General features: G+C 40.2%; 1 protein-coding gene across 7 annotated transcripts in view; it reads left to right on the top strand.

Annotated features, from left to right (window-relative positions):
- Positions 1-19,436, top strand: part of LOC135206968 (zinc finger protein 62-like) — an 80,680-nt gene that overhangs the window by 4,175 nt on the left and 57,069 nt on the right. For 4 of the 7 annotated variants that reach the window (XM_064238555.1, XM_064238544.1, XM_064238530.1 and 1 more), the window contains exon 1: positions 10,107-10,183. The exons of 1 other annotated variant lie outside the window; for it this stretch is intronic. The gene's annotated coding sequence lies outside the window, so the exon portion shown is untranslated. 2 more of the 7 variants (XM_064238596.1, XM_064238587.1) reach the window with 2 other exon arrangements.

Below are 19,436 nucleotides of genomic sequence, written 5' to 3'. Positions count from 1 at the left end.
CTCGCTGCACAGCTCGTTGCGACAGGTGATTGCATCACTTTTATTAGAGGCTGAAATAATTCTCACTTTTTTTTCAACTATAGAGGTAAAATGATGTCATATTGACTTTGCTACATTGGCTCCCAAGTAATTCATAGATTATTTGAACGCTGTAACGATGAATATGTTTTATTCTAAATTTAATCCAGCAGGTGATTCGGTCACACATTTAGAGGCTGAAATCGATCTTTTGTGAAGTGGGATACAAGATTATATTGTCCCTAAAACATCTGCTGTGAACGATAAGCAAGCAATTTTCATGTGTTCAAATCCAGTTATCGTACGTATCTTGACATTAATGCGTTTATTGTGATTTAATTCGTCCCCTTCTTCTGAAATCAAACACGTAGTCAATTTCGATAGTTACGAAAACTTAAAAACGATTTACTTGAATTTAAACAGAATTATAAGTGTTTTCTGTATAACTGAAAACTGTGGTGGATCGTTGCCAGAAACAACTTGCCGAGACATCCCTCACTATAATACATTTTTGCCTTCGTCGTGAGCTGTTTCCTCTGCCATCAGTGGAGATCTCAATTCCTCCGTTGTTATTATTATTATTATTATTATTATTATTATTATTATTATTATTATTATTATTACTTTTGATTTTCAAGGCTGGGCTTGATTTATTAGCTTAATTCTAGACAAATTCTATTGTGCCACTTATGACTGTGGGTTTTTCTGTCGCAATTTCCGAGTAGTAAAAACCTGGATAGAATAGCATACTTGTTGTACTATTATACATTTAACATATTTCGGCGCTTTCCATATAATTCTCTGCTACACAATTGTTGCCGGTATAAGTAATTACCAGTCACGCACTCCTGATGAAGTGCCGGAACGCTGTGTAGCTGAACAGGAACAAAACAATACAATAATCGCGAAAAAAAATGCGGAATGAAGAAGTACAGTGAATATAATATTTCAGATGAAGCGATTATGCTGCAACGCATTGCAGGAACACGTCATAAAGTGAGATTTCGTTCTGCACTTCCGGATAACGATGTACGCTGTCCAAATGTTGTTAGGCAATGAGAAAGTGAAGAGAATATTAAAACAGAGAAGAAAAGGCACCTATTAAGGGTAACACTTTCATTAAGTGTAATACTCTCATAGAGCATAATTGTGTCAAACTCGTATTTAAGGGCATCTTTTGGACAGCATTTAGTTGCATTTCATTAATGCTATTGCTGTTTTCGTATAATTACTCCCTCCCCGGCACCCCCATATCTCTCTCTCTCTCTCTCTCTCTCTCTCTCTCTCTCTCTCTCTCCTCTCTTTCATGGCAAAGCAATGGAACGATTCCATGAGAATGAATCATTAACATTATTACAGACATAATTGCAAGTACGAAAACAGTTCACCAGCCTATAAGAGGTTTTCAGCTCTTATAGCAACGAAATTAAGCACTTCACATGATTGATTGATTAAAACAGGGGTGTTCGTCTGGGGTACGCGCACCCCAGGTGGTACGCCAAGGGTCTGTCAGGGGGTACTTGCTCCCCACGGGTTATTAGGGTGAGGGGCCTGGCCACCCACTTGCTGACAGGCAGGACACCTCTACTGTCGTTCAGATGGAAAGCTTATAAGAGTGGATTGCCTTTCCTCACTGCAAAATGAAATAGACAGATATTTTCATGATGTGTCTGAAGGAAACCTAAAGCTCATTAGAGACCCTTTCTTTCCATGCAAATGTTGCTTTTGTTAATGATGCTATTAAGGAAGAGTTTATTGAACTTGTGAATAACTCCAGTGCTTGTGATCTATTTGAGAAAAAGGCTTTAGTCAGGTTCTGGTGCAAAATCTCCAAATCACATCCACATGTCGCAGAGGAGCCTCTCCGTTCTCAGTTGCTTGCCATAAAATCAAAGCTAAGGTTTCGAATGAATATGGAAGCCGGCCTTTGATGTGCTTTGACAAAAACTGCTCCCCGACTGACTGTGCTCAGCAATCTCATTAACTCCCTTTGCAGGTGATGTAGTGATAATGTATTTTGTTTTTGCAGCTCAGTACCATAACCTTGAAAATGTACTGCATAGAAACAGGTAAACAAATATAATAAAAATGTTCTTTATTTTTCATGGAATTCTTTGTTTACAGTAATACTAGTTATGTCAGGAGAGTTATGAACTTACTTCCCTTTAGCACAGTACTTGCAAATAGACACAATGGAATTTTTTCTGTCATTGTATTGCTTCCTTTATACGAAGTGGAGGAGGTACATTACTGACATTAAAAATGCCCGAAAGGGTACGTGGTAAAAAAAAAGGTTGAAAACCCCTGGATTAGAAGGTATATGTAGGTTAAGTATGAATGACCTCTGTAAAAGGTAAATTGGGCAATTCCACAGTGAATCGTCATGTTACATTTACCAGATTCCTTTAAAGTTCTAATTTAATTGATTGTCCATTTCAATCTGTGAAGAACTGGTTCATCGTTAAACCTTGCCACTTCAATCTCTGGATGCTTTCTCATCTCCTTATTTGCTCCATTCGCTGCGGCCTGTTTAACATTTGCAATTATTACACTGAAACACACACACGCGTGTGATCTATCACGCTTGAAAAGATAATGATCATACAGTAAATGGGACTAGCTGTGTAATGAAACATGGCGTATATATCCCGTGGACATACAATCGCACAACAGCTTCCATTATTTCCCATTAGAAGGGCATTGGCGAGGTAATCTACATCCCTTACGGTATTCTTCGGGTAATTTTTCACACTGTGCGCGCATATGTGTGTGTGTGAGTGTGTGCTTCCAACAGATAATCAGTAATCAGCTACTTGAGAATGGTCTTACGAGACACATGCACTTTGGACAACGACCTTTCGAGTTTCTTTTGTCCGTTATATCTCTTTTTCTCTTTCCCAGAACCGAATTGCTACTTTGCCGCCTTACCTTTGATGAGAATCTTTGTGTCTCACAATCAAAGCACCCATCATTTGTAAAGACGAAGAAGAAGAAGATGATGAGGAAGATGATCAGTCAGTGCTTCTTTGATGAGGCTTTGTAAAGACTGATTGGAGTTCACTCGGGACACACACACAGATGCACTTATCCGAGTTCACGGTAGTCTTATTAGTTATTAGACTACATAGCCCGTAAATTTTCATCCTGTAATGACAATTGACTCAGGGTCGTGACAAGGGAGGTTTCAGGAGTCCCCTGAACTCGCCTCGAGGAGTCTGTTTTCATATGGTGCCATCTAGGGTCAAAATCGCGGGATAGGAAGCGCTGACGATTTCCCGCTCTCACGAACTTTTCCCACGCAGTCGAGTAATGAGTCTAGAAGCAGGGGACGCGTTCCTTTGTTGGAAGCTTTCAGGCTTTATCAGGCTCGTTTTAGTTTTCTGTAAAAGAGAACCATTGTACCGGCTTTGTATCCGCCCTCAGATTTAAAGACTGAGGCTAGAGTGCTGCAATTGGTATGTTGATCACCCACCCTCCAATCATCAAACATACCAAATTACAGCCCTCTAGCCTCAGTCATTCTTATTTTATTCAAGGTAAAATTTAGCCATAATCGTGCTTCTGGCAACGATATAAGATAGGCCACCCGCGGGCCGTGGCTGAGTTTCATGGGCTGCTACTAAGAGTTTTATGCTCCGTAGGGGGGTAGTGACGTCACTGCCGTCAGTGCACCTCATGCGGTGCAATGTGGGCATTACTTAAGGCTCTTTGCATCGTCCCTTCAGCCCCTAGCTGCAACCCCCTTTCATTCCTTTTACTGTACCTCCATTCTTATTCATTTTCTCCCGTCTTACTATCCACCCTCTCGTAGGATTCATAGTGCAATTGCGAGGTTTTCCTCCTGTTTCACCTTTCAAACCTAGTCACTGTCCGTTTCCTTTTCAGCGCTGAATGGCCATAGTTGCCCCAGTGCTTGGCATGCAAGCCAAAAGTCTTTAAATCATGATTCATAATCTGTAAATCAAACAATTTTATTGGCCTTGGCTGAGGCTACTACCGAACAGAAAAATTCTTCTTCTTCGTGTTATTATTATTATTATTGATTATTATTATTATTATTATTATTATTATTATGCTCTATCACAGTCCTCCAATTCGACTGGGTGGTATTTATAGTGTGGGGTTCCGGGTTGCATCCTGCCTCCTTAGGAGTCCATCACTTTTCTTACTATGTGCGCCGTTTCTAGGATCACACACTTCTGCATGAGTCCTGGAGCTACTTCAGCCAATAGTTTTTCTAGATTCCTTTTCAGGGATCTTGGGATCGTGCCTAGTGCTCCTATGATTATGGGTACGATTTCCACTGGCATATCCCATATTCTTCTTATTTCTATTTTCAGATCTTGATACTTATCCATTTTTTCCCTCTCTTTCTCTTCAACTCTGGTGTCCCATGGTATTGCGACATCAATGAGTGATACTTTCTTCTTGACTTTGTCAATCAACGTCACGTGTGGTCTATTTGCACGTATCACCCTATCCGTTCTGATACCATAGTCCCAGAGGATCTTTGCCTGATCGTTTTCTATCACTCCCTCTGGTTGGTGCTCGTACCACTTATTACTGCAAGGTAGCTGATGTTTCTTGCACAGGCTCCAGTGGAGGGCTTTTGCCACTGAATCATGCCTCTTTTTGTACTGGTTCTGTGCAAGTTCCGGGCATTCGCTTGCTATGTGGTTTATGGTTTCATTTTTCGTATTGCACTTCCTACATATGGGAGAGATGTTATTTCCGTCTTATCGTTCTTTTGAAATATATCTGGTTCTTAGGGCCTGATCTTGTGCCGCTGTTATCATTCCTTCAGTTTCCTTCTTTAGCTTTCCCCTCAGTAGCCATCGCCAGGTGTCATCGCTGGCTAGTTCTTTAGTCTGTCTCATGTATTGTCCTTATTATTATTATTATTATTATTATTATTATTATTAGATACGAATTTTCAGAAGCCCCTTACTATTTCAACGACGTTTTCTGAAAAATCCTTCGAAAGATGGAAACCAGTGCACGCATAATATCAAAAAATGTAAAATTATAGACTAAGTTCTTCATTATTTTCCAATCAATAATATGAATACCGGTAATTTCCGGTCACACGAACAACAGCAATGCAAAAATGACTTATCTCATAATTCACGAGTAATAGTCTACAATTTCCAGATTTTTTTTTCTCACGGTGATAATTCATCTCCAGAGGTCATTCCACACACAGTATAATGATTGTCGATTAGTCTTCGGGGATTTACTTAAGGCTAGAATTGCCTAGTCTGGTCTCGATTTTTTTTTTCTTTTGGTGTAAATGGTTTGAGTTCAGTGTCCCGCGAAGCTTAGTATTGAAACAGTGATCAGTTTCCGTCGCCCGAAGGGTATTTTAAGTCGTAAGGAACGCTCCTACCTCTGTTTCCTTACTCACTCATTTTGTCATCTTCACTGGCACTTCCTTGCGCAAATTATCGCTTGAGCCGACTCCTTGTATGTCACCTTCAGTCATAATAACAGGGGATCTCCCGCAGTCACTGTTATTGCTCTGAATGTCAAGTCCGTTTACTTCCGACAAGATACTTTCGTTTTTTTGTTTGTTTGTTTTGACCAGAAGTACGGAGAAAGATATGCTTATCTCTGCAAAAATTTTCCCAAAGATGGTCTCCCAGACTGGCGTCAATTGATTACTCTGTGATTGGCTGGTGTAGTTGACCTTTCTCGAGCTTTCCAAGTTATGATTGAGCCGAATCCTTTTTTATTTTTATAATATATTTCTGATGCAGCACAATATTTTTTTGTGCTGTGATAAAAGATTGTACTCGACAACTTTATCTTCGTATTTCAAAAAATGTATTATGAACCTAGAAAATGCATTTTTCCGAGCTAAGTGCAAGTTTTAGTTAATGTCTAGGCCAAGCGTCTAATAAGCATGAAAGTAGACTAAGCTAATAGTCAGTACAACTTTCCATAAGCAGTAAATAAATTTAATAAAAATACATGTTACACGAACCTGTATACGTAATGTGCTTGAGAGGTAATTGGTCTTTGTTTGTTTGTATGGTGTTTTTACGTTGCGTGGAACCAGTGGTTATTCAGCAACGGAACCAACGGCTTTACGTGACTTCCGAACCACGTCGAGAGTGAACTTCTATCACCAGAAATACACATCTCTAACACCTCAATGGAATGCCAGAGAATCGAACTCGCGGCCACCGAGGTGGCAGGTCAAGACCATACCGATCACGCCACTGAGGCGCATAATTGGTCTTTGTGTTCATGATGAATGCATGAAAAATTGTCATTTTTTCAAGGAGTCCTTTGCTGTTTTTTTTTTTTTTTTTTTTTGTCTGGCAGTTTGTCAATTTGTACATGATATTAAGGTTTTATATGCTTGCTCAGTTGTTTGCCGCCAAGAGAATTCTATAGCAAAAGAACTGGAGAGTTGTCTAGCCCAAGGACTCAGTTGGGTCATCAACCACTCGACCGGCTATTTAGCTCAAAGTATATGATGTCCCCAGGCATAGAAAAATGATATACATTTACTCTTTGAAAGACCAGAAAGCTTTTTCCGGGTCATAGATAATGCGATCATAATCACCGGGAAAAAAAATCTTATAAAAATTGAATATTGTTGGAAGGAGTTTTTGTAAGCTTCATGTGGCCTACTAGGGTTGGTTGCCATTATGTTATTAGTTCCGAAGAGTTAATAGTACACTTTATGATTTACCATTTTATCTATTTATTTGTTATTATTATTATTATTATTATTTTTTTTTTTTGCAAACTTAGATAAAAAATGTCAACTCTATTCCTCTTCTTACATTTTTCTTTTGATCGAATTGTAATTATATTGGTTTTTGCAACAGTAATTGTACTTTGTACGAAGCATCGTAGGACACACACACACACACACATTCAGTGAGGATGGTTGGCAGGGCGGTTAAATCGTTTCCCAGTCAAGTACGCTTAAGCATTTTTTTTTTTTTTTATCCTCATCCACAATACGACAAAGACCATCTTTTTTCTCGATTAAGAAAATCTTTAGAATTTTCTGACAGGTAATTATTTTTTTAATTCACCATCTAGGTAAGTCAAAATTTGAGAGGAAATTCAAATTGACTTATATTTGACCTTGAAGTCCTTCGACGTCATCCTTACATCTTAAGACGGTATCAGTTTTTAAAAGTTTTAAATGACGGAGCACTACATTGTAAAGATTCTTTGGGGAGGTGTTTCCACATAGGTATCAAATAGAGGCCTTTTCAAATCATGATGCCAAAATGAAGATTTCCGCTATGGTTTTAAATGAAATACAAATATAGTTACAGATTTGTATGTATGTATGTTTATGTATGCATTCATGAAGTAATTGAAAGTAAAACATTCTAAATATAGGTGATCGAGCAAAAAATAAGGAATACAAATAAAATAATTCTCGAAACTTTAGTCAAACCAAAATGTCGTGGCGGGTGACAGGAGGTTTTTCTCGGAATATGTCGTTCGCAGTTAAGAACATTTCGGTCATTTTACCCATAAGGAAACCGACCTCCTCAAACCTAAAACCTCAGCGATGAAGGCGGATTAAGCGCTCAGATGGAGCGTTGGCTCCGTATTTATCATAGATTTTGTTTTCATTTCTTCTAAGTGTGAACTCGTGTAACCTTTGCGTTTGTTGTTTGTGTGCGCATATAGACCGAAATGACTTGAAATTATGGCTTTATTACAAGATCAGTGGTTATTATTAAACACACACGCACAATGCAAGAAAATCATTAAGATCACCCAAAATTGCTCTGTTTCTTTATTAAACGAAGTACAGTAATGACAAATCTCGGGTAAAGTCATAAACAAGTGATTAACCCCGAGGCTTAGATAAAAAAGGATGAATAGACCTGGCAGAGTTGTATTCTTTTCTTGGCCCCGCCCCTAGCGATCTTAGAATCTTGAAAAGACATTTTTTATACTTTAACATCTAAAAAGATAGAGCCTATCAAAGAAACGCAAAGCCAAGGTATGGTTGACCCTTTACAGATGTAGAGATTTGATAAGGGATAAGCTTTTATAATATCTTAATTGCACTAGTCATTCCAGAATAAGACTCCCTATAAGCCAAGCTGATAATACTGAAAGATTTTATCAGGTAGTGGGGTCACGTCTTTAAAGGATTAATATATTCCAGCTTGCATGATTAGGATTTAACTCATTATATAGCCATAAAATTCGTTTGGTCTTTCATCTTCGTCTGTATATAACAACGTTTTGTGTATGTACATTGTCAAACTGAGAGATGTGATCTCTGTATTTTCAGCCAGGTCACTATAACTTGTGAGAGAAAATATATACAACGCCCCCTTGACTGATGTGACGAGAGTTTACGATTGGGCACGTGAAGCTACCAATATTCCAAATGTAAACTATTTATAATAATTTTAGCTACGTTTAGACGATTCGTTTAAGCCCAGATGTTAAGAGACGAACGACCTACCTAACCTCTAATAGGAAAAATTTGCAAACAGGTTGGCAAAGACTGAACAAAGATAGCGTCTCACAAGAACATCGACTCCACTCCTGTTGCAATACACTTTCCGAGAGCACCCTGAGGGCAGAAGAGTTTGACGACCCTGACCTTCGGGGAATACCTGAAGGAAATCCCACGACCCTGACACACCCTCGGGCGCACTGATGGGTATAAGCCATGTTGTGCTTCTCTCTTTCTTTGTCCTTGGGCCACTACCACTACCATAACCCCCGTCTCCCTCACAGAAGTCATTATTTTTTTACGTCTATATTTTGCCTTTCGCTTTGACGAGCGGAACAGCTCCAAGACACGAGAATCTTTTGATCTTAATGCCTTGAAAATTTTATCTTTAGTTTTTTTCCCTCTGTCCTAACAAAGGGAAAGGAGGTTGAGTTTCATCGAGTGATGTTTGATTGTTGAGATGACAGTCATTATTTGATGCCAATTTTCTTTTTTCTAATTTTATAGGTGCTTCGGGAATCGAAGGAAAACATTACCTTGGCCAACAAGAAAACGGGCGAACATGACGTCATGAATCCCAGACTTTGAGTTGAGTTGAATGTAAAATTTAGACCAAAGGCCAAACACTGGGACCTATGAGGTCATTCAGCGCTGAAATGGAAATTGACAGTAAAGGGTTGGAAAGGTGTAAAAGGAGGCAGACCTCGCAGTTGCACTATGAATAAAATGTTAGGAGGGTGGAAAGTAAGATGAAGAGTATATGAAAGGAGGTACAACAAAAAGAACGAAAGTGGTTGCAGCTAGAGGTCGAAGGCACGTTGCAAAGAACCTTAAGTAATGCCTACAGTGCACCGCATGAGGTCCACTGACGTAACTACCCCCTACGGAGTCCCAGACTTTATTGTATGAGTATGAATATAAAGAATAATGACATCCTTAGATTATAAGCTACTTTAACCTAAAGTAACTTTGTTTAGGTGTTAAGTAGCAGGAACAAGCTCGGCGATATTATATTTATGACGGCTGCTCATATCATCAGAAAAATCTGTATCTACATTATCGTCATTTGTTGATACAACTGTCAGGAAAATACTCGACTTCATTCTGTTTAATACTGGAACGGAAAACAATGATGTTTCTATAAGTATGTTCACATGTGCTCATATTCTGGACTTCTGGAACATGCCACTAGGACGAAATAAGCCAAATCTGCTTTGTTAGTGAACTCAGCTTGTTACTGAAAAACCAACTTTTTAATATTTATAGTATATAAATCTTAAATTCTGCTTGTTTTTCATTCATCAGTCGCCAACATTCAGTGTCTATGAAACGTTTTCACAGAAATAGTAGATATAAGGAGACGAAAACGTTTGCAGGTACTAAATTTAAAGCAAAATTAAACTATTTCCATAACACTATATCTTCATGCAAACCACCCGTTCGCCTTAGTCTGTAACAGATGTTATTTGTCTGTTTATAAATTGTCAGAGCTTAGTATTACCAATGCTCTAATGAAGTCATTTAGCAAAAACAGTAAATGCTTAAAACAATTTACGTGAATGATCAATAATATTGGTATATTTGTACTTTTTTTAACCTCGTCGAAGACGAAGAGCCGTTACATACGTTACTATAACACGTCTTCCCGGGAAAGTTGTCAAAAGGAACATGAACGTCATCCACTGACCGACGTTCTTATTTGGGTTTAAATAGGTAATAATACTTCAAACGCCATGAACCATGGTGAAATAGTCGTTTCCTCATCAGAGTGACGAGTTATTTATTTAGGTAGAAATTAAGTTAACCTTTGCCAATGTTTGATGATGTTATCCTGGGTATCCTAGATTAGGTACCTACCCTCTGGGTACTCGTCCGTTTTTAAGGGTAGGGTCAACCTATAAGAATTGTGGATTAGGTTTACCTTTAGGGGTAAGTCGATGCAAGTTGTTACTTTTTATTCTCTCTTAAGGTAGACTACCTCATGGCAGAAGTTTTTTGGGCACATACCTAGGCTATAATGTCAAATAGGGGTAGTCTCTCTAGGTACCTAGCTAGGTTCTACCCTAGTAAGCTTGAACGGATTGGGTTAGCATACCTAGGCTAAATACCTATTATAACGACGGTGACAGCGTGATGATAGTCGTATTTTACAGATTTTATCCATTTTATCAAATTTTATTTCTTCGCCCAATAGTAGCTACCTAGGTAGGTATAAGGGTAGATCTAAGCCCGGTAGAAATGTTTGGACAACACTTGGCTAGAGTTCAAAGGTAAATTACAGTCGTCCGAATAAATATTACTTAAAATTCTTGTTCAGTAGGTAAAACTGCTTAGAAAAACCGCAACTGCCATAGTCTGGGCTGCAGCCGATAGGTACCCTAGATCTACCTGATTATGAAAAGACTGCATTAGCCTATAGGAGTGTTGGTCAATAAATTCAAATTTATTACACATAAAAATGATTATTTAACAAAATAATGCTTGAAAATTACTTAGTACACAACTTAATGTGAGGCTGATGTTCACTGATCTACCTATGTTGCGTACCCCCAGGGGTACGTGGACCCCAGTTTGGACAACAGTGCTCTAGCCTATGGTAAGGGGGACCGATGGGAATGCGGGGTTTTGGGTGAGGTAAAACACTTGGGAGGATTATGCCTTACAACTCTATCCTACTGTAAGGGGGACTGATGGGAAAGCGGGGTTATGGGTCGGGTAAAACACTTGGGGGAAGGTTTTGCCATGTTATTGTGTTATTTCCTCTTATTTATGACATTTGAAACACGAGAAAAAAGCTGAAATAAAGCAATAAATAAACCAACAATGGAGCCATTACACAGCCAAAATCCACTTATTACTACTGCTATTACGACTCCGAATCCTACTATGCATTCTCCAGTCCTACAGCGTATGCGCCCTGTTATAGGGGAGCTTTTATTTCAGACACTAACTTCCTAAGTGAGAGAAATAATGGGGGTTTTAAGATTGCCTTCCTTGAAAGGGCTCCGCCCCCTGGTCAGGTTACACGTTTTACTAGGTTAGGTTAGGTTGGTATCATAACCAATATGTTACACTTCTAAGATTACCTTTCTTCAAGGGGAGTACCCCCCTGGTCAGGTAACACGTTACCAAGTCGTACCTGTGCCCTCCTCTCCCAGTACCCTACCCCGTCCTCCCCTTACCGTATGTTAGGTGTTTCATTTTTTTTTTCTTTGTGTTATCAAGTCTTTTTCTTTTGTAGTTTGGTTTGTATTTGCTTCTCTTTTAGTTTTGTTATATGGGTTTATTCTTCATCTACAATGCATTGAGTTTGAATCTCTTGTAGGAACTTAATGTTATATATTGTAGAATAATTAAGTGTTTCTGGACGTCTTGCAGATTCTTAATTCATTTCATTCAATTTCTTTTCATTTAAATTCACTTTCTCTCATGAGGGTTTTGGCTTGGATTCGTTTCATTGGATTCTGGGCAAGTTAAACACCACGTTTTTTTAAATGATTATTATAACAAACAAATTCACTGTCCAATCAAACACAAAATTACACACAGGGTAACCGGAGTATCAACTGACACATGTTTTGCGTCCAGAGGGAAGTTCCTAACTGACTTTTCTGTCCTTTCCAAATGAGGTCGGAACCTCTTTCTCAATTTCAGACTCCTCCTTCTTGGCTACTGGAGAACACCCTACTTTTTCATAATTGGTTACTCTTGAACGCCTACAGCTTCCGGTGCCACACCAGGGCAAATCCTAGTGGTTGTCGTGATCCATCGTAACCACCCACTTGATGTGTCAAAGTTCACACTCCCAGCTTGTCTCATCACTTTTTAAACATCCTATTTTGCATTCAGTTTCTACCCCTCTCTCTACCTCCCCTTTGCCTTCATCTACTATAACTCTACTAGTAGATTTCCCTAGCTAACTTATTCCTACGTAATTTTTCATACAGACTTCTACCTTCTTAACACGTACCTATGTCTCCATGGTGGTTACGTATCCCAAACCCCCTACCAGAATTCAAACATGGCAGTTTGTTTACATTTCTTGGCCCCAAACCAAAACTTGAAGATTGTTCAATCGAAGTAGACTATAGCAATTGACATTTTCCGATGTTATTTTACTTACTTTACAAGAGTTTAAGGTAATATTTAGCTGGTCTACTGTAACTAATATTTTTTTTACCTTTGAACTCTGTACGTGAGTACGTTGCACCCCTTGTACCGTCATATAGTCTTCAAAGGTAAATTACGGTTTAATTACAGTAGGCTGAATAAATATTACTTTAAATTCTTGTTAAGTAAGTAAAATAACATAGGAAAACGTCAACTGCCACTATAGGAAAACGTCAACTGCCATAGTCTACTTTACTGTGGAATGTGGGCTTAGAATTACCATTCATATCCTTAATCAATCACAAAACACATCTTAGAGAACAAAGATATGTTAATGCCAGTCACCTGGATGCAGGAAAACGTCAACTGCCATAGTCTACTTTACCGCGGAATGCGGGCTTAGAATTACCTTCGTAACTTAGCCTATTGAACACTGGGTCCATACCAGGCTGGTAGTTAGGGGAGGCCAAGTCTAACTTAACCTGAACCAGTGCACTGTAAATCAAAGTAAAATACAGGATGTATCCTAATCTTACCTTCCATAACCTGACTTTCCTTTAAGGAAGAAGTACCGTTAGTGCACCGCACATGGTGTACTGTAAGCATTACTTAATACCTGGGTGGACATGCTCACATGAGTAGCAATAACAGGTTTTGGGTGGTGGACGGAGTGACTCATGGTGAGTAACAATAATTTGCGCCATCAATTTGGGGGAATCAGGCGGGAAAGCGGTGCCATTGCTTCTATAGCCCACAAGCACTTTAATGACAACTTTTAGACTGGCTAAAATCCACTGGGCAGCTTATGAGAGAGTGAGTTGGGATCTTGACTACAAGGGAGGATGTAGTGCCTGTCTGTCTCACAAGACGTCTTTTTGTAAATTTGCTCATAAATATACCAAGGGGTTGCTGTTGGTATTAGTTCTTATCTATTATGATAGTATGCCAGTTATAAATGTAATTTTAATTCATAGTGCTATCACGAGGTTTTCCTCCTGCTACACCTTTCAAACCTTTTACTGTTAGGTAATTTCCATTTCAGCGCTGAATGACCTCATAGGTCTCAATGCTTGGCCTTTGGCCTAAATTTGATATTCAACTCAACTACAACAATTATGTTCAGGATTTGTTACTAATTTTAGTTTTTATCTGTTTTGATATTGTGTGAGCTATAATTACGTATAATTTTACAAAATAAAGTCAATTTATTTATTAGAAAAATCATGTATTATACCTTCGTAAAATTTATGATTGTCTTGTAAAAGAGCCTCCACAAGGGGTTGTAAATAGTCATTTTCAACTTCTCATTTAGAATTTTTTTTCCTACACCATGTGCATTTGCATATCTTCTCCATTGAGGTGTTTTTTTCTTAAATTGGCCGGCCTGGGGTGGTGCATGTTGATTTATTACCCCGTCCATTACGAGTTAAGGTTCTTTTTAATATCCCTTTGGCCCCTAGCTACAACCCCTTTCATTTCTCATACTGCATCTCTGTTCATATTCTCTTTCTTCCATATTACTTTCCACCCTAACAGCTGGTTTATAGTGCCACTATGAGGTAAATCCTCTATATCTTTATAACCTTGTGGCCTAAATATATATGCCATCTCATAACCTGGCTAAGTGCCTCAGTGGCGTGGTTGATATGGTGTTTGCGTTCCACCTCGGTGATCGCGGGTTTGATTCTAGGCCATTCCATTGAGGAGTGAGAGAAGTGTATTTCTGGTGATAGAAGTTCACTCTCGACGTGGTTCGGAAGTCACGTAAAGCCGTTGGTCCCGTTGCTGAATAACCACTGGTTCCATGCAACGTAAAAGCACCATACAAACAAACAAACAAACCATAACCTGGCTTACCTAGCATATTACGGCATTACATTGGGGTGGGTGATGTATGGAGACCAAAATTCATCTTGCCCTAACTGTTCTTTGGCAAGGTTGAACCCCTTAACTCCCCCTTAGCATTACACAGTATTTGTTCAAACAGAAATAGAAACAATTGGCTTTTATATAAAAGTATCCTAAACTGCAAACTGGAACAGTTGTTTTACTTGGAATCTAGGCTGTTAACTGGTGTTAATGGGGATGAGTCGGGGAATACCCTTCAATTGCCCACTGTTGCCAAGCACTTCTTCAGCTGTTTAGAAGGGGGAGTGTCTCACTGTGCTTCTCTCTTCCCTATTTTGTTGTTGAATGGTTGCATATGTGTATTTGTTTTCTTTTGCATTTTGTTTATTGATTGTATTTTTCTTGTTTTTTCTTTGTTTTTTATGGAGAAAAAAAAGATGAACACAATTACATTGAGCTTGGACATCCTTGAGGGTACTTCATGTTCTCTGTAAGTACTGAGCCTCATTAGTACTCCTTGTTTTTTTCCCCTGCAAGGAGTGCTTTCGTTGGTCTTCTCCTCAGTAGGAGAAGTTCAGTGGGAAGAGGAGGATGGACGAGGCTATACCTGCCGCACTAGGTAATGATATGCCCTTGTTGACCCCACTGAATCTCTCCAGTTCCTTCTTCTCTCCCTCCTTTCCTATCCCACTGCCTCATATGGGTAGTATACTTTTCCCTCTCAGGGATGGCTCTCCTCCTTCTGCTTCACTGCTACTATGTCAGCACCTGCTAAGGAGGGGTACCCTCCTGTAGCTGTGTTTTTTCCAGTAGTGGAACCCCCAGTTGTTGTTTTGGCTGTTGTCACCTGGACCTGCCTCAACCAGCCCTCCAGCTTTCAAGACTAGCAAGACTTAAGATAGGAAATTAAAGAAATGGTCTTGACATTCTTCATCTTCTCTTCATCAATCACGTCTTCCTCCTCATCCTTATCCTCAACTTCTTCACCTTCTTGCATGTGGGAGGATTCTAAAGCCTCTTGTAAGAAGTCAAATGAAGCTTTAGTTTCATGCTATCACTTTCCTCTTTCTAGGGGAGGCAGGGGATCATTGTCACTTACAGATGATCATCTGCCTAAGGTAGGGCAGACATGGGCCACCCTGCATCCTCCCACTTACACATGAGTGCTCTCAACTTCCCTACTTGTTTTCCTTCGGTAAAAGCTTTGCTTGGATTAGCTCCCTCTTTCGTGTCCCTTTGAAGACTCCTGGGAGGAGCACATGTGGTTGTTTGCTTTGGGCTTGCGAGGTCTGTGGACCATGCATGGGTAGGTGATGGGGTAGGTTGTTGCCCCTGGAGGCACACTGGGGTGAACCAGCACTGCTCTCTCACTTGTCATTTGGTTTGTTACATAAATGGGAAGTATGCATAGAATGCACTGTGTGCATGCCCATTCCCCTACATTTGCTCAACTACTACAGTTTATAGGGAAGGTTCTAGGTTGAGAATTTGTGATCTGAATCCCATTGGGTTTTGTGGTCTCCCCACATGCACGGAGTACCAGCTGAACACCATAAGCTCAGGAATGGGCATGGAAGCAGAAAAAACACAAACTTCTCTTATTAGAGAGAATCCAGTTCCTGCCCTAGGGGATCTGATAGAACTGGATGGCCTCACTCCTCCAGAACCTTAACTGAGGCAAAGCAGCATTTTTAAGATAGTATTATGCTCATCCATGAGTGTAATGATCTTGGTGAGTTCACCTCGGCATCACTCCTTGCCCTGTATTGCAATTGAGCTTACGGTCAGTGTGATCCTAAGAAGCCCTGGTCCCAACTTGCTCATGGTGTTGTGGCCCAAGAGAATGGCCTGATCTGTAAGTCAGAGAGTTCTTTGCTGGAAGATGAGTCAGACCAGTTAGTCTGGTGGCTGACAAATGACCTACCCTTGGAGAGGTTTCACCAAGAAGGTGCATCCTTTTCGGCTTCTGAGATCAGTGCCATGGTATCTGTTGCTATGGCAATCTCTCCAGGTTACCTCATCGTTCAACCTATAATTGAAAATATTGGCAAACTTTGCTGTGAAATGTATCTTGTCCCAGGATGAGCGGGCTAAAGTTTTGAAGGTTACTGTTATTGAGAGGAAAGGCGCTGACTTTTCTATCATACCCACCACCCTCTGTGCTAAGTATATCCTGAGAAGGAGGGACATAGTTTAGTCCCTCTTCTTTGACCAGATTTCCATTGAGAGTAGCTCACTTAGGAACAGCTAGATGTTGGACTCTTCATTACTCGTTCACAAGAGGACAAGTTTAGAGTCCTGGAACTTTATTATTCATTATATACAGTGTCCTTCAAATCTGTTTTGGATTGAAGTATCCAAATCGTCAAGGTCAGCTAAGCTTTCAGTTTCTTTAGTTGCAAGGAAGCCGTCACCTAGACAGGTAACTCGGTCTTCTTTTATGAGGGGAGGGGAATCCTCTCAACCCTTTTGTCTTCCTTCCCTGGCCATGGCTCAGAAGGTAGGAAAAGAGGAGTGGGAAGGAAGAGATCACTGAGGATGGCAGTCCCCTTCCTCTGGTTGCCAGGGCAATGTGGCAGAGGTATGGTGAGAAATCTTGGGTAGTGCGAATCCTTTGGGACAGTTACAGTATGTATTCCATTTAAGGGCCTTTGTCCCCTTCTATTTGAAACACTGATCATTATCCAACCATATCCCCCATATTCACCAAAATTTGTGGAGGTGAGGGTGATAATGGAAAAGAGTGCTGTAGAAGTTAAAGAGAACTAGTCCGCAAGGTTTGACACTAATCTTTTCCTGTTTGAGGAGATGACTTGTGGTTGGAGGTTGGTGAGTACATGAGAACACATCTGTAATTTACAGTTGAGTTTTCACTGAACATATGGAATCTGGGATATGAACTGACCTCTCCCCTTTGAACAAGTTTGTCCTACAAACTTGCTTGAAGATGGAAATAGCAGAGTCAATGCTGGAACCCATCTGGCAGGGCGACTGCATGCTATCAGTTGACCTTAAGGATTCATATTTTCAAGTTCCCATCTATCAGAGCTTCCGGATGTACTTATGTCTACCAGTTCAGAGTTTTATGCTTGGCCCTTTAGATCTCTTGGCATACTTCCTGTCCTGGCAGGAATAATCGACTCTGCTGTAACAGGTGGTCCTAGGTTGTCTGTCATCCTTGGAAGAGCTTTTTTTCATGGGCGGAGACATCTACACTTGCTTCAATGGCAACTAAATCAGTTTTGTACATGAACTTCCCTGACAGATATATACTTAGCTATAGTCTCCGACGTTCCCGACAGAATTTCAAATCTCGCGGCACACGCGACAGGTAGGTCAGGTGGTCTACCTTACCCGCCGCTGGGTGGCGGATGTACGAACCACTCCCGTAAGCTTGTCAGATTTTTCTCTTCCACCTGTCTCCTGAGGGGAGGCTGGGTGGGCCATTAATCGTATATATCTGCCAGGTAAGTATGTACAAAACTTTATTGTAGTTTAACAATATCATTTTTGGAGTGCTGTTGGGATCCTCCATCTCTTCTCATTCCTCCGAGTCAAGAGGTAGGGGAGGACCTACCATGGTGGTGGCTGTGTGAAAGAAATCTCTTAAAGGGAGTTCCTCTGAACTCTCCACTACAAAAAGGCTTCTATTTTCAGGTACAACAAAGGATGGTTTTAGGTGTGGGGCTGAAGGATTCACTGCATTTGCACAAAATTGTTCGAAAAATTCAGGCAGCGTAAGCATAACAATAATTTCAATAAAGTTTAAAAGGTCTTTCAGTAGTGTTGATGAGCAACAGCATTTCGAGCGGCTGGAATGTTCTGACTGATCAGTTCAGTCACCAGGGTCAGGTTTTAAGGATGGAGTGATCTCTGTGTTCTCAAGTTGTGCTCCATCTGTTTGTAACCAGGTTGTACAGAAAACTATCTTTTCTACTCCTCAGCCCTAGATCTTTGGGTAGTGATGGACGATGCATTCTAGCACCCCTTGAAAAATCTAAACATTTGTATTCCCAATTTCCAGGGTAATCAACTGGAAGTGCCCAGTTCTTTGGATGACTGGTAGCTCTTTGTTGGCCACAAGCTGAATGGTATCCCAATCTGCTGACTCTGCAGGCCCTGCTTCTGTAGTCCACCCTCATGCATCAGCCACACCAGGCAGTCCACTTCATGCACCTTCATACTTGGAGGATATTCACAATCAGTTTGTCCATTGAAGAAATTGGACTGGGTGGCAACAGGGCTGTATTCTGAACCTGCTATAGCTACCTCTCTACTTTTGCAACCTTCATGGGATTAGCTCATGAATCTCATAGACACCCTCTAGGCTCTAGACACCCTCCATTTGGCTTAGGGGCCCTACTGCTCTGGCATCCCTAGCAGGAGGCTAAAGGAGTAATTACCTCCCATGGCTTACTTTTGTAACTAGGATTGTGACTAGATATTTATGCTCGGGTTTTCAGTTAGCGGTCAGTTAGCAGAGTCAACCTCTGACCTATGGTGTGAGTCTGATACATAAACGGCAATGGTTTGTATTATCCTGTAAAACAAAACTATTGAGATGTCTTATTTGTCTGTCTGCCCTCAGATCCTAAAAACTACTGAGGTCAGACGGCTTCAAATTGGTATGTTGATCATCTACCCTCCAGTCATCAAACATATCTAATTGCAGTACTCTAGCCTTCTCATTAGTTTTTATTTTAAGGTTTAAGTTAGCCATAATCCGTACGGATACCAACAACACGGGCCACCAATGGGCCGTGGCTGAGAGTTTCATGGGCTGTGGCTGAGGGTTTTATTGGCCATGGTTGAGAGTTTCATACAGCATTGTATGCTGCGCAGAAAACTTTGGCACGTTTTTTACCTGTTTTATTTTTGTTTTTATGATATTGTTAAGTATAATATATAGTTTCATACATTCAACTTCCCTGTCAGATATATACTTAGCTATAGACTCCATCGTCCCCGACAGAAATTCGAATTTCGCGGCACACACTACAGGTAGGTC

Source organism: Macrobrachium nipponense, chromosome 11 (genome assembly GCF_015104395.2).
Source record: "Macrobrachium nipponense isolate FS-2020 chromosome 11, ASM1510439v2, whole genome shotgun sequence".
NCBI lineage: Eukaryota > Metazoa > Arthropoda > Malacostraca > Decapoda > Palaemonidae > Macrobrachium > Macrobrachium nipponense.
This window is presented reverse-complemented; position numbering and strand designations above follow the sequence as displayed.